Source organism: Microcaecilia unicolor, chromosome 8 (genome assembly GCF_901765095.1).
Source record: "Microcaecilia unicolor chromosome 8, aMicUni1.1, whole genome shotgun sequence".
In the NCBI taxonomy this organism is placed as follows: Eukaryota; Metazoa; Chordata; class Amphibia; order Gymnophiona; family Siphonopidae; genus Microcaecilia; species Microcaecilia unicolor.
The window spans coordinates 222,420,416-222,434,420 of NC_044038.1; the positions used below are offsets into that span (position 1 = coordinate 222,420,416).

Below are 14,005 nucleotides of genomic sequence, written 5' to 3' on the forward strand. Positions count from 1 at the left end.
AGACAGAAGGGAAGGCTGAAGGCGTGCCGAGCAAACATACTTTTCGCTGCCGATGCCGCCTTAACCCCGACCAGGTACGCCTTTTACATTTCGGAGGAGCGGGGGCCCTGGTGCTCGGAGGGAGGGAGGGTGGCCTGGTGCTGGGTGGGAAGGAGGGAGGGCGGCTGGGTGCTGGGTGGGAGGGAGGGAGGCCTGATGCTGGGTGCTGGATGCTGGGTGGGAGGGAGGCCTGCCGCTGGGAGGGAGGCCTGCCTGGTGCTGAGAGGGAGGGCGGGAGGGCAGGGGGGAGAGGAGGGTGGCTGGACATGGGTGGCTGGAGGGGAGGGCAGGGGGAGAGGAGGGTGGCTGGAGGGGAGGGCAGGGGGGAGAGGAGGGTGGCTGGACATGGGTGGCTGGAGGGGAGAGGAGGGTTGCTGGACATGGATGGAGGGCAAGAAATGAAGAAGAAAGGAGGAAAGTAAAGAAATAAATGGAAAGGAAGCCCTGGAAACGGAGTTAAGAGAACAGATAGAGAGCAGCAGAATCAGAGACTAGGACCAATATGGATAGAAAAACAAATTCACCAGACAACAAAGGTAGAAAAAATCATTTTATTTTCATTTTAGTGTTTGGAATATGTCCAATTTGAGAATTTACATCTGCTGTCTTATTTTGCACTGGGTATACTGGAGCTGTAACAGCTTACAGAAATGATTTATAATGAAAAAAAATCATGTTATTTTTTTCTCCTATACTAGTATAATATTTTCAATGATGTCTGTTTATATGCGCCATGGCTGGTGTAAGGGGTGTGGCTATCATAGGGGTGGAGTCATATGTGGTGACCCCGCCCATAATGAATACCGGCACCTGTTATTCAGGTTAAATTGCCCTGTTGGCACTTTGCAATAAATAATTAGATTTTGGGTTGCTGTTTGGGCACTCGGAAAGGTTCGCCATCACTGCCCTAGGATGAGCAAGTCCTAGCTATTGCTCACTGATGCCACCTTATGGCCATAGTTATAGTCCACATGAGGTAGCCATTATTTCTGCTCCCTGTCTGAGAACTGTGGATCCAATGACTGGGCTAAGTTAGGCAGTGGATATAGTTGAACTTTAAGGACCTTTTTAGTCATTCTTCATTCTTAGCAGTTCTGAAATGTTAATAAGTTAAACATACAGTTATTACCCAGTTGTAATAGCTGAGGAACAGGCAGGGAAGAGAGAGTTAAATGAATGCATGCTTATAAACGGGTCTGAGGATGGAGTGGAGCACTTTAACGGACTACCTATGATGTTTCACTGTAGGCTTTGAATATCATTTTCATAAGATTTCTACTGGCTAGCTATTGTGTTTGCTTTTTTATCTGTCCATCTGTTACGAAGTGCACTAAGTTAATACATGTTAGCATGCGCTGTACTGTGCTGGCATGATGGTGCTTGATAATCCATGCATTAATTCCATGCTGTGTTTTGGAGATGGGAACTGGGTTGGGCATGGATTGCACATTGAAGTTTACACACAGCACTTACCACATATTATCACTTACAAGTGCAGTTCTTGTAGGTGCATTTAATGCTTTCCTGAAGAGACGGTGTTAGTTCTTCCTCGCTAATTGTGAAAAAGCTTAATATGCACTGAAGAACTTCTCTGTGCAGTAACTTCAGGGGTTATGCTGGGTGTGCCCCCAACAGTTAGCACACAGCCTTTGCACTTTGCATTAATTTTTGCAGTTAAAGTGTGGTAAGTACAATACATTACTACACTTTAGTAAACAGGCCCCCTGGAGGCAGAGGTGCATAAATCAAATGTATGCATGGCTTCTGAGTCCTGTGGAGCTAGAGGTGGGAAGGGAATGGTCTGTTCTATTTACTGCCCATTCCACAAGAAGCCTCATTTGGATCTTACCTCTCAATCTTTTTCCATAGCTCATCCGGGAAGACGTGAAGAGGCTGGATAGTGTGCAGTTGCTACATTGGTGAAGTGACTTCAGCTAGTCCCTGGTTACAGTAGATACAAACCCTGCTCTGATCTTCTCTCCCAATCCTTTCCAAACCCAGTAGAAGAAGCACTCCCATGATTCCAATGTTGGGCCTCTTCTACCTGTACATCCTCTGCCCCCACCCCCAACTGCGTTCTATTCGGCTTTGGACCAATGTTTAAAGAAGTCATGGTGGCCCCCATAAGTAAAATGGCGGGTGTGAAGAGTGACACAGAGGAGCGGGTGTGGAGAATGCTATATAAGAGAGCAGGGGAAGTAGATTGGAAGGAAAAGTATTTTGGGGGGAGGGGCTTAAGACGAATAATCATAAAGCACATTCATTTAAAATCAACATTTTTTTTCATGGGGAGGGTATTAATTCTCCTAAAGTTTGTGGGTAAAAACGAGCCCCTGATGCTTACGGTTGTGAAAGGATTGTTCCAAGAGCTGATCTTTATTGAATTTTGTTGTCTATATACATACCACATCTGTTAAATGAACAGCCAAAGGTGGTGCAAAGAGGATTAATGGCAAAGAAGAAAATGGAGCTTCAGTTCTAAGACTTTCTTGATTTGCAAAGTAGACTTCCACCTTCTCTTTCTCTCCACCCCTACACATTCATTTCCCAATATTTATATACTAAATCTGAGAGAGACATGAAAATAAGGACATACCCAGTTTCCTTTTCTGTGCCGTTTATTAGGATTTTTTTGACACCCCCCCCCCCCCCCCCACTTTATGAAGGAATTCACTCAAGGTGGTGTACAGCAGTTTAACATAAAAGTTACAATTTTGTTAACAGCATAACAATAGTAAAGTGCCCAAATATAAGAATAAATTCAGTCAATAAGGTAAACTTGGAAATGCCAAATTGAAACCTGGTAATAGGACCAATGTGAAACTGTGTCAGAAATATACACATTTAACAGCACTGTAAAACAATCATACAACAGAAATATGAAAAATGTCTGTACAATACAAATGATACTTGAATTTTCTTCCATGCTGTCTATTATAGTATTTTACAGTAAATATAATATGAAGTCATCATAATGTCGATGAAACACCTAATGAGCACCTGTTAAGACATTCAAATAACATTTATTTTGCATTGTTATGTGGCCCTGGTTGGCCCCAACATAATTTTAAAGTGTCGTGGATTTGATATATCACCCTTTTGTTGTACAGCCAAAGCAGTTTTATATGCAGGTACTTTCTCTGTCCCTAGTGGGTTTACAATGTAACCCCCCCCCCCCCCTTTTTACAAAGCCGCTGTAGCGGCTGTCGGTGAAGTAATGCCAACACAGCCCATTCAAAGTGAATGGGCTGTGTTGGCATTGCTGTGTGGCTTTGTAAAAAGGGGGTAGGGTATTTTTTTTTTCTACCTGGAGCAACAGAGGGTTAAGTGACTTCCCCAGGGTCACAAGGAGCTGCAGTGGTTATCTAACCCGGTTCCCCAGGTTCTCAGCCCACTGCACCAGCTCCTCCATTCTAACTTTTGTTTGTGTGGAATCCCTCTTACTTTGCTCCTTCACAGGTGAAGTGCTGTGATTCTACAGCAAGTGACGGAGAACATGTTAAACTGTCTCTTCCTTAAGCTAAGGTCAGCGTTGTTCATGCTGGGGCACAGGGCAGAAATTTGGGAGGGTGTCCCAAAGCTCACAGGCACTGGCTGTGCCTTCAGTTAAAAAAAAAAAAAAAAGCATGGCTTGAGGGCCCAGGGCAGTTGTCCTGTATGCACTCCACCATTCCCTAATACGAGCCCTGGCTTGAGTAACAGACTGGTGGGTAGGAAACCCCTGGTGTAGGAAACCAATCATTGTCAAAAAATCCTAAAGGAAGGATGTTTGGTATAGTGCAGGTCACTACCAGGGGATGAGGTTACAATGCAAAATTTAAACAAAGTCCACCCGAAAAGGAAATGGATCTCTGGTTTAGTCTAGAGGGTGGGAGGCGATGAGTGAGTAACTGTATGACATCAGGCAGAGCATTGGATTACAACCAACAGGGACTGGCTAGGAAAGCACTGTGAAACTCCCACCAGAGCCTCCAAGTTCCTCGGTGTATAGTTGAAGCAAATACTGTAAGCCAGAAACCGAGATTATAATAAAGTTGGCATGCGGCTGAGTGGATCTTTGCCTTATTGTTCGATTAAAACTGATTTCTTGCTTTTCAAGCACAACAGGCAGTTAGAGGCACCATCCGTAAGTACATTTTTAAACGTCGATTTATGCATCGCAGAGTGGAAACACTCCAGTATTCTCGGATACTGTCTCTCATGTTCCCTGTTGAAGAAGCGAGTCTTATGTGCACATTAGCAAGTCTTTTGTTTCCTAGAATGGAAGCAGCTATTTAACTACCATAAATGATAGGACTTCTGAATGTATCTGAATCCAGGCTTAAATGTGGGATAAACGCAGGTAGAATTCACCATTCTGTTAAAACTATTTTGCTTTCTTATAAATCTTATTTAAGTTTTAGTGCAACATGTACTTTCTGATTGGAACTTGTGAAAGAAATGTAAGTGGATATGTGGTTCGGATAGCACACATACAAAGAGTCAATTAATTTTTTAGAAGTCAAGCTCCACAGCTGCTCATCTAAGAATGTGGTGTTCCTTTACTTCAGAAGCTGGCCGATTTGTGAACTTGTTTTGGAAAAATATGAACAGACCTGGCAACTGAGACCTTTCTAGGGGCATGATGTATTAAGAAAAAATATTTAGTCTGTGCATTATATGCTAAACTAGTTGCTGCTAACAGCAAAAGACAAATATGTAACTTAATGTATATTTGATGTCCTAGCTAGGGTGATTGCACAAAAGAAAGCACTACAGGTTATCTGCTTGTATTCTAAATTTGTGCATAGTCAAGGAACACAGCACTGCAGAGCAGGGCTCCACAACCCTCATCCTCAAGGGCCCCAGTTCTGTCTGATTTTCAGGATATCCACAAAGAGAATTTTATGAGTTATATCTGCATGTATTTGTTTTAACAACCTGGTTCACTTGTATATAATTTAATTTGGTTGCAGCCTGACCTATCTGTTGGTTTCAGACACTGGAGTTGTACACCACTGCTGTAGAATTAGGGGAGAGCCTCTGTGGAGGATGCTTTGCCAGAGTCTAGAGGTGAATCTGCATCTCAGTGCCATACCAGGCATGGACATGATTCCTCACGTCCAAGGCATGCATGGACTCGGCCCTCCCATGTGGAGTGTTTTGCTGACTCTGATTCGGACTTTTCATGTGAGTCTGATGATCCATGGTACTTCTCTGAGGAGGAGGAGTCTTACGAAACTCCATCAAACTTCTCCCCTCCTGAGAAGAGGCATAGGTCTCCACCTCAGAGGCCTTCTCCTTCCCTGTTTTTGTTAAGGAGATGGTGGCTGCCCTCCCTATTAAGTTGGAAGCGAAGGATGAGCTGAGGGCTGGAAGGTTCTAGGTTCAGCACTATGACTGTCCACCTAGAGAAGCTGTGACTGCCCCTCTACACAGGATCCTACATGTTCATGTGATTGTATCAGATTCAAAGCACACTGGGATTTGATAGGCTGCATTTGCTTCATAATTCTTTGGTGGTTGAATCTATTCTCAAGTGAGCCAGGAGTTGCGGGGATTTTGGCTCGGCTCCCTCAAGATGTGCCGGGCCTCAACACTTATTTCCTGTATACAATCATACTAGCTCTACACGTGCCTTTACTTGTGGTTCTTGGTGCACAGTCTGTCTAACTTGGTGGACATTCTTCCCCCAGAGTAGCCAAGCCAAGTTGGCCAAAAGCAGAAGGCATGTTGTAAATTTCGGGCCAGGGTCGCTTTTGACATTGTGACAGTGTGTGTCCAGGATCTCTGCCAGAATATAGTGATGTGCAGACTCTCATGGCTGCATGTCTCTAACTTGGACCCCGCAGTTCAGCAGAGGTTGGTGGATGCTACTTGCCTTAGAGACAACCTTTTCAGGGAGAAGGTGGAAGAGGTCACTTATTGTATCGAGAAAAACACTTGATACCATCAATACCCTATACTGGCCACCTCTTGTGCCATCCTCCTTCAGGAGATTTTCTGGCAAGTCGAAGCGAGTTGCCTACTACTCTCAAAGGCGTAGGCACATTCCTTCTCGCCCTGCTCAACCATTGTGCTCGTTCTCATCAACAGCATGTGCAAAAGGCCCAACTGGCTCCCCAGTTGAAGCAAGGGACAAGCTTTTGACTGGCTTCAGGAGAGCATAGCCACCATCAAAGTGACTATCCTTGATGACCTTCTGGTAGGGGGAAGGCTGAGGTTTTTCCAAGAAAGGTGGTCCCTTGTACCCTCTGACCGACAGTTCTTCAAATAGTCCATCTCAATTACGCTCTGCATTGGGGAAAGAAACCACCAAATTGTCCATTGAGAATGTCTTACCTCAGCTGTCCACACAGGGAGGTACTTGTAGAGGAACCTTCTGCTCTTCTCAAGTATTATGAAGAAGTTCCACCAGGGGAAGGGATTTTATTCCAGGTATTTTCTTGTTCCAGAGAAGACAGGAGGGATGTGTCCCATCCTAGACCTAAGGACCCTGAACAAATACCTGGTCAAAGAAAAGTTCAGGATGGTTTCCCTGGGCTCCCTTTTTCCCTATGATTCAGGAACAGGACTGGCTATGTTTTCTCTGGACTTAAAGAATGCCTATATTTCTATCCTGTGACTGGAAGTATCAGGATGTATCTCAGATTCCATGTGGGGAAACACCACTTCCAGTACCGAGTTCTGCCATTTAGCCTTGTGTCAGCGCCCTGGGTGTTAATCAAGTATAGATTGGGAGTTTGTGTTTCCCTACCTGGACGATTGGTTTGGTTGGCTAAGAGTATGTCAAAGGAGGGTGCTCAGGAGTCCATGTGGGTAACTATTTGGGTGTTGGAGCTACTAGGGTTCATCATCAACTACCTCAAGTCCCATCTACTACCTGTTCAGCAATTGGAGTTCATAGGAACCTGCTAGATTTGGTTCAAGCTTAAGCCTTTCTCCCTTCGGCAGAGGAAGGCACTTTTGTTGCCATTGCCGTTGCACTCGCAGCAGCCTGCAGGCCATGGCTCAGCATATGTTGATGTTAGGCCATATGGCCTCCACTGTACATGTCATTCACATGGCACATCTCCGTCTGAGATCTGCCCAGTGGACCCTAGCTTTTCAGTGGTCTCAGGCCACAGGGAAGCTTGCGGATGTCATCTGAATTGCCCCCAGAGCTGACTCAGTCTCTCCTCTGGTGGACAATTCGGTCCAATTTGACCCTGGGACTACCATTCCAAATACCTCTACCTCAGAAGATGCTAACAATGGATGCATCCAACCTGGGATGGGGAGCTCATTTAGACACACTTCACACTCAAGGCCCATGGTCAGCCATGGAGACAGATTTTCACATCAATCTTCTGGAGCTCCAGGCAATTTGGAACATTAGCAGTTCATGGTATTAAACTACAGGAGAATGTTCTGAGTTATACAAAGATGGGCAGCACCATCTTTTAAGAAAATTGTTCATCCTTTGCCCGTCTGCTTTCTTTATTCACTGTTGTGTCTGCGGAGGCTGTTTCTTCTTCTTTATGTCCAATTCATAATGAACAGCACTTAGCAGCAGAAGATTCTAAGGGCCTGATACTCAAAAGGGTTTAACCAGGCAAGAGAGGCTCTTGCCCGGTTAAACCATGCTGAACAGGCCAGCTACCAGTATTGAGGGGTACTTAAATGGGTAGTGCTATTGGTACTAATTGGCCATATCAAAAGTGGCAGTGGAGGGTTGTTCTGCAGATGGATTCAGGGAGGAACCGGGAGTTATATGGGTGCCGGTGATATCCAGTACCAAAGCCCGCATAGCTGTGACCAGATAGGATCACACAAAAGGCAGTCCTAACTTCGGTCACTTTGCTATGCAGTTACCGGCACTGAATAGGGGCCTGTACCTACATAACTTCTGGGTAGTGGCCTGTAGATTCCTGTCTTCTCCCCTCCCAGCTCTCTCATGAGATTACTGCTAGAGCAGTGGTTCCAAAGGCTGGTCCTGGAGGCACCCCAGCAAGTCAGGTTTTCAGGATATCCACAGTGAATATTTATGAGAGAGATTTGCATACAGTGGAGGCAGTGCATACTGGGAACCACCGTGCTAGAGGCATTTTTCACCAGGAGCAGGCAGTGGTATGAGCTAATCAATTTTGCTTCTGCCTGGACTACTCTCTACACCAGTGGTTTTCAACCCAGTCCTCAGGGACCACCTGACCAGTTGGATTTTTAGGATATCCAAAATGATTATACATGATATGTAGTAGCATGTACGTTTTCCATTGCATGCAAAAATCTCTCATGCGTATTCATTGTGGGTATCCTGAAAACTCGACTGGCCATGTGGTCCCTGAGGACTGTGTTGAAAACCACTGCCCTAGACCAGTGGGAATATTAAGGTAGGTCTAGGGGGATGTACTGGAGTGTGTGTGGGGGTTGTACAACCTTGTTGTGGGAGTGGAAAGGGCCCAATACTTTGGGAGGGGGGTCCCAGCTGATATTCAGCCACGTTTTCACTTGGTTTTTCCTAGCCCGCAGATTAAAAAAAATGTTTTTGTTGTTTATCCGTTCATTTTCATAAATGTTTTTGACATGCGTTAAATGAACCAAATGCACTCCAACAAATACACTATTGAATACCATCTTGGGTATAAGACAAGCAAAATTGTAATTTATTATAAAATCATTGTACATTCATTATAGTGCAGTGAAGAAGTAGCACAATCCTATGAGAGAGAAATGTTCTTCCTGCCTTCAAACTCTATCTTTAGAACAGTAATTTGCTGAGATTGCGAAGCACTTAGAACCAATACAGTATAAAGCAACTTTGAATGTAATGTAGTCCGAGCACAATTAGCATTTCTCACTTAAAGGAATACCATCACTTCTAAGATCATCTTCTAGCCAATATAAATCTAAATAGCTACAGGTGATTGAATATATTATTATTATTATTTATTCATTATGATAAACCACATATTCTTGATTAACAGCTGATGCAGTGGACAGTATAAAACCATAGTTCTCATTACAAATGACATTACATCATCGAGAGGGTAAGATTTATAGGAAGGCCCATATGTTGGGCCTGTTTTATTGGCCTACACAGGGCTTGGTTTCCTAGGGAGTGGCCTGGAATCCAGTTCATTCTTTTCAGACTCCAGAGCAGCAGGGGAAGTTCTGCTCCAGCCCCTCCCTGCCAGGCAGCCTCAAAGGGAGCGAAAGAGCCTGGAGCAGAGCAGGCAACGGTGGCTGTACTCCCTAATCCAGCCTCTCATCTGCTGCTCTGGCTTCACTGTTTCACTTTTTTTGTCTACAAATGGAGCTGCATCAAATAGCATATTTTACTATTCGATCAAATACAAATAATGAAAAATATTATTTGGCTGAATATGAGTACCAAATACTAATAATGAGCATTGAGCTTTACCATGACAAATGACATCCAGAGGTGGAGGAGTGGCCTAGTGGTTAGGGTGGTAGACTTTGGTCCAGGGGAACTGAGGAACTGAGTTTGATTCCCGGCACAGGCAGCTCCTTGTGACTCTGGGCAAGTCACTTAACCCTCCACTGCCTACCGCATTGAGCCTGCCATGAGTGGGAAAGCGCAGGGTACAAATGTAACAAAATTAAAATAGATACTATTGGAGATTCTACATGGAATGATGCTACTATTGGTGATTCTACATGGAATGTTGCTATTCCACTAGCAACATTCCATGTAGAAGGCTGCGCAGGCTTCTGTTTCTGTGAGTCTGACGTCCTGCACATATGTGCAGGACGTCAGACTCACAGAAGCAGAAGCCTGCGCGGCTACATTGGTGATCTGCAAGGGCTCCCACTTCAGGCACAGGCAGCTCCTTGTGACTCTGGGCAAGTCACTTAACCCTCCACTGCCTACCGCATTGAGCCTGCCATGAGTGGGAAAGCGCGGGGTACAAATGTAACAAAACAAACAAAAAAATTCACATTCCACTGCTGTTCCTTGTGATCTTGGGCAAGTCACTTAACTGTCCATTGCCTCAGGTACAAATTTAGATTGTGAGCCCTCCAGGGACAGAGAAATACCAAGTGTACCTGAATGTAACTCACCTTGAGCTACTACTGAAAAAGGTGTGAGCAAAATCTAAATAAACAGAATGTTGGGTATTATTAGGAAAGGAATGGAAAACAAAAATGAGGACATTATAAACATTATGATGCTTTTGTATCACTGTATGGTGCAACCGCACCTCGAATATTGTGTGTAATTCTGGTCACCACATCTCAAAAAAGATATATTGGAATTAGAAAAGGTACAGAGAAGGGTGACGAAAATGATAAAGGGGATGGGTGACTTCCCTATGAGGAAAGGCTAAAGCGGGTAGGGCTGTTCAACTTGGAGAAAAAACGGCTGTGGGGAGATATGATGGAGGTCTATAAAATAATGAGTGAAGTGGAACAGGTAGATGTGAATCACTTGTTTACTCTTTCCAAAAATACTAGGACTTGGGGGCACACAACAAAGCTTCAAAGTAGTACATTTAAAATGAATCAGAGAAAATATTTCTTCACTGAACATGTAATTAAACTCTGGAATTGTTTGTCAGAGACTGTAGTAAAAGCAGTTAGTTTAGCGGGGTTTAAAAAAGGTTTGGCTAGCTTCCTAAAAGAAAAGTCCATAAGCCATTATTAAATGGACTTACAGAAAATCCACTGCTTATTTCTAGGATAAGCAGCATAAAATGTATTGTACTGTTTTGGGATCTTGCCAGGTATTTGTGACCTGGATTGGCCACTGTTGGAAACAGGATGCTGGGCTTGATGGACCTTTGGTCTGTCCCAGTATGGCAATAAGTAAATAAATAAAAAGCAATGTGAAATCAGAGATCAAGTGTTTATTTCAGTAGGATTTAGCACAGTAGTGCCCTGAATTATTTATATCTGAATTTAAATAACTATTTGGCTGAATACAAATATTCAGTACAGCCCTATCTACAAATTAAGAGCTGGAGCTTACGTGTCTCTTATAAAAATTTCCCATCAGATAATAGGCACAGATATGTACAGGTGCTAATGGTCCATCTTAGTTGCAGGCATATACACGTATGATCTACATGTAAAAGTGTCTTACACTTCTGCCTCAACTTCACCCAACCTCTTCCCTTGGGCAATTTTATAGATGCCTGCTTTAGCACATAAAACATTTTATGTATATAAAGACTTATTCAAATTTACATGCGTAGAGTTTGTACACATGTAAGACTGCTCTGCCTAAGTGGAGGCATTCCTGGTGTCATGTTGGGGAGGATTTGCATATTTGTCCATAGTTTTGAAAATTCAAACGTATGTACATGAATTAACCTTGAAAAATTTTGCATATCAAAGAGCAGGTACAGTGGGGGAAATAAGTATTTGATCCCTTGCTGATTTTGTAAGTTTGCCCACTGACAAAGACATGAGCAGCCCATAATTGAAGGGTAGGTTATTGGTAACAGTGAGAGATAGCACATCACAAATTAAATCCGGAAAATCACATTGTGGAAAGTATATGAATTTATTTGCATTCTGCAGAGGGAAATAAGTATTTAATCCCTCTGGCAAACAAGACCTAATACTTGGTGGCAAAACCCTTGTTGGCAAGCACAGCGGTCAGACGTCTTCTGTAGTTGATGATGAGGTTTGCACACATGTCAGGAGGAATTTTGGTCCACTCCTCTTTGCAGATCATCTCTAATTCATTAAGAGTTCTGGGCTGTCGCTTGGCAACTCGCAGCTTCAGCTCCCTCCATAAGTTTTCAATGGGATTAAGGTCTGGTGACTGGCTAGGCCACTCCATGACCCTAATGTGCTTCTTCCTGAGCCACTCCTTTGTTGCCTTGGCTGTATGTTTTGGGTCATTGTCGTGCTGGAAGACCCAGCCACGACCCATTTTTAAGGCCCTGGCGGAGGGAAGGAGGTTGTCACTCAGAATTGTACGGTACATGGCCCCATCCATTCTCCCATTGATGCGGTGAAGTAGTCCTGTGCCCTTAGCAGAGAAACACCCCCAAAACATAACATTTCCACCTCCATGCTTGACAGTGGGGACGGTGTTCTTTGGGTCATAGGCAGCATTTCTCTTCCTCCAAACACGGCGAGTTGAGTTCATGCCAAAGAGCTCAATTTTTGTCTCATCTGACCACAGCACCTTCTCCCAATCACTCTCGGCATCATCCAGGTGTTCACTGGCAAACTTCAGACGGGCCGTCACATGTGCCTTCCGGAGCAGGGGGACCTTGCGGGCACTGCAGGATTGCAATCCGTTATGTCGTAATGTGTTACCAATGGTTTTCGTGGTGACAGTGGTCCCAGCTGCCTTGAGATCATTGACAAGTTCCCCCCTTGTAGTTGTAGGCTGATTTCTAACCTTCCTCATGATCAAGGATACCCCACGAGGTGAGATTTTGCGTGGAGCCCCAGATCTTTGTCGATTGACAGTCATTTTGTACTTCTTCCATTTTCTTACTATGGCACCAACAGTTGTCTCCTTCTCGCCCAGCGTCTTACTGATGGTTTTGTAGCCCATTCCAGCCTTGTGCAGGTGTATGATCTTGTCCCTGACATCCTTAGACAGCTCCTTGCTCTTGGCCATTTTGTAGAGGTTAGAGTCTGACTGATTCACTGAGTCTGTGGACAGGTGTCTTTCATACAGGTGACCATTGCCGACAGCTGTCTGTCATGCAGGTAACGAGTTGATTTGGAGCATCTACCTGGTCTGTAGGGGCCAGATCTCTTACTGGTTGGTGGGGGATCAAATACTTATTTCCCTCTGCAGAATGCAAATAAATTCATATACTTTCCACAATGTGATTTTCCGGATTTAATTTGTGATGTGCTATCTCTCACTGTTACCAATAACCTACCCTTCAATTATGGGCTGCTCATGTCTTTGTCAGTGGGCAAACTTACAAAATCAGCAAGGGATCAAATACTTATTTCCCCCACTATATAAATATGTGCAGAGCTTCCTTGCAATAATTTTCTAAGTGGAAATCTGTGTATTCTTTGAAAAACTGACCAAGTCCTCCTAAAATCCTTTTTTTTTTCCACTCATGCAGTTGTAATCCTCCTTAGCCTAGTAGTAATGCAGTGGCCTGACAATCTGGGAACCGGGTTCGATTCCCACTGCAGCACCTTGTGACTCTGGCCAAGTCACTTAACCCTCCATTGCTTCAGGTGAAAAATAAGTACCTGTATATAATATGTAAACTGCTTTGATTGCAACCACAGAAAGGCAGCATATAAAATCTCATCCCCATTTTCCTTATATCTCCTGGGTAAATTTATGCCCCAGGCACACATTGTGCTCACAGGTTATAGGACAGTAGCAGTTATATATTTGAGGCATTTAAATTCTACAGCATGAAACTGCAAAAGGGACATGGGCGAGGAAGGGACATGCCAAACACTTGTGTGCTGAGGTTTTAGAATACTGTCCGGTACATGCAAAATTGCTAAATTTAGGTGTGAGCATTTATACCTGCCACAGAGCTAGCTACATTCTGAACACCTAATGTTACATGCATAAATATGTTCTGTAATGGCAATTATGCGTATAGTTACCAGTACAAATTTTGCATTTAGCGCACACACTTGAGGTATTTAATTTTACATAAGTACATAAGTAATGCCATCGAGCCCAGCATCTTGTCCACAACAGCGGCCAATCCAGGCCAAGGGCACCTGGCAAGCTTCCCAAATGTACAAACATTCTATACATGTTATTCCTGGGATTTTGGATTTTTCCAAGTCCGTGTAGTAGCGGTTTATGGACTTGTCCTTTAGGAAACCGTCCAACCCCTTTTTAAACTCTGCTAAGCTAACCGCCTTCACCACATTTTCCGGCAATGAATTCCAGAGTTTAATTACACGTTGGGTGAAGAAAAATTTTCTCCGATTTGTTTTAAATTTACTACACTGTAGTTTAATCGCATGCCCCCTAGTCCTAGTATTTTTGGAAAGCGTGAACAGACGCTTCACATCCACCTGTTCC

The 14,005-nt window shown here is 43.9% G+C and overlaps 1 protein-coding gene across 3 annotated transcripts in view; it reads left to right on the forward strand.

Moving 5' to 3' along the window:
• The window catches only part of LOC115475816 (cAMP-dependent protein kinase inhibitor gamma-like), a 90,563-nt gene that overhangs the window by 36,133 nt on the left and 40,425 nt on the right, over positions 1-14,005 (forward strand). Inside the window, exon 2 of one of the 3 annotated variants that reach the window (XM_030211823.1) lies at positions 13,772-13,777. The exons of 1 other annotated variant lie outside the window; for it this stretch is intronic. The gene's annotated coding sequence lies outside the window, so the exon portion shown is untranslated. Of the gene's footprint in view, positions 1-4,014; positions 4,166-13,771; positions 13,778-14,005 lie in introns of those variants that run through there. One more of the 3 variants, XM_030211821.1, reaches the window with a different exon arrangement.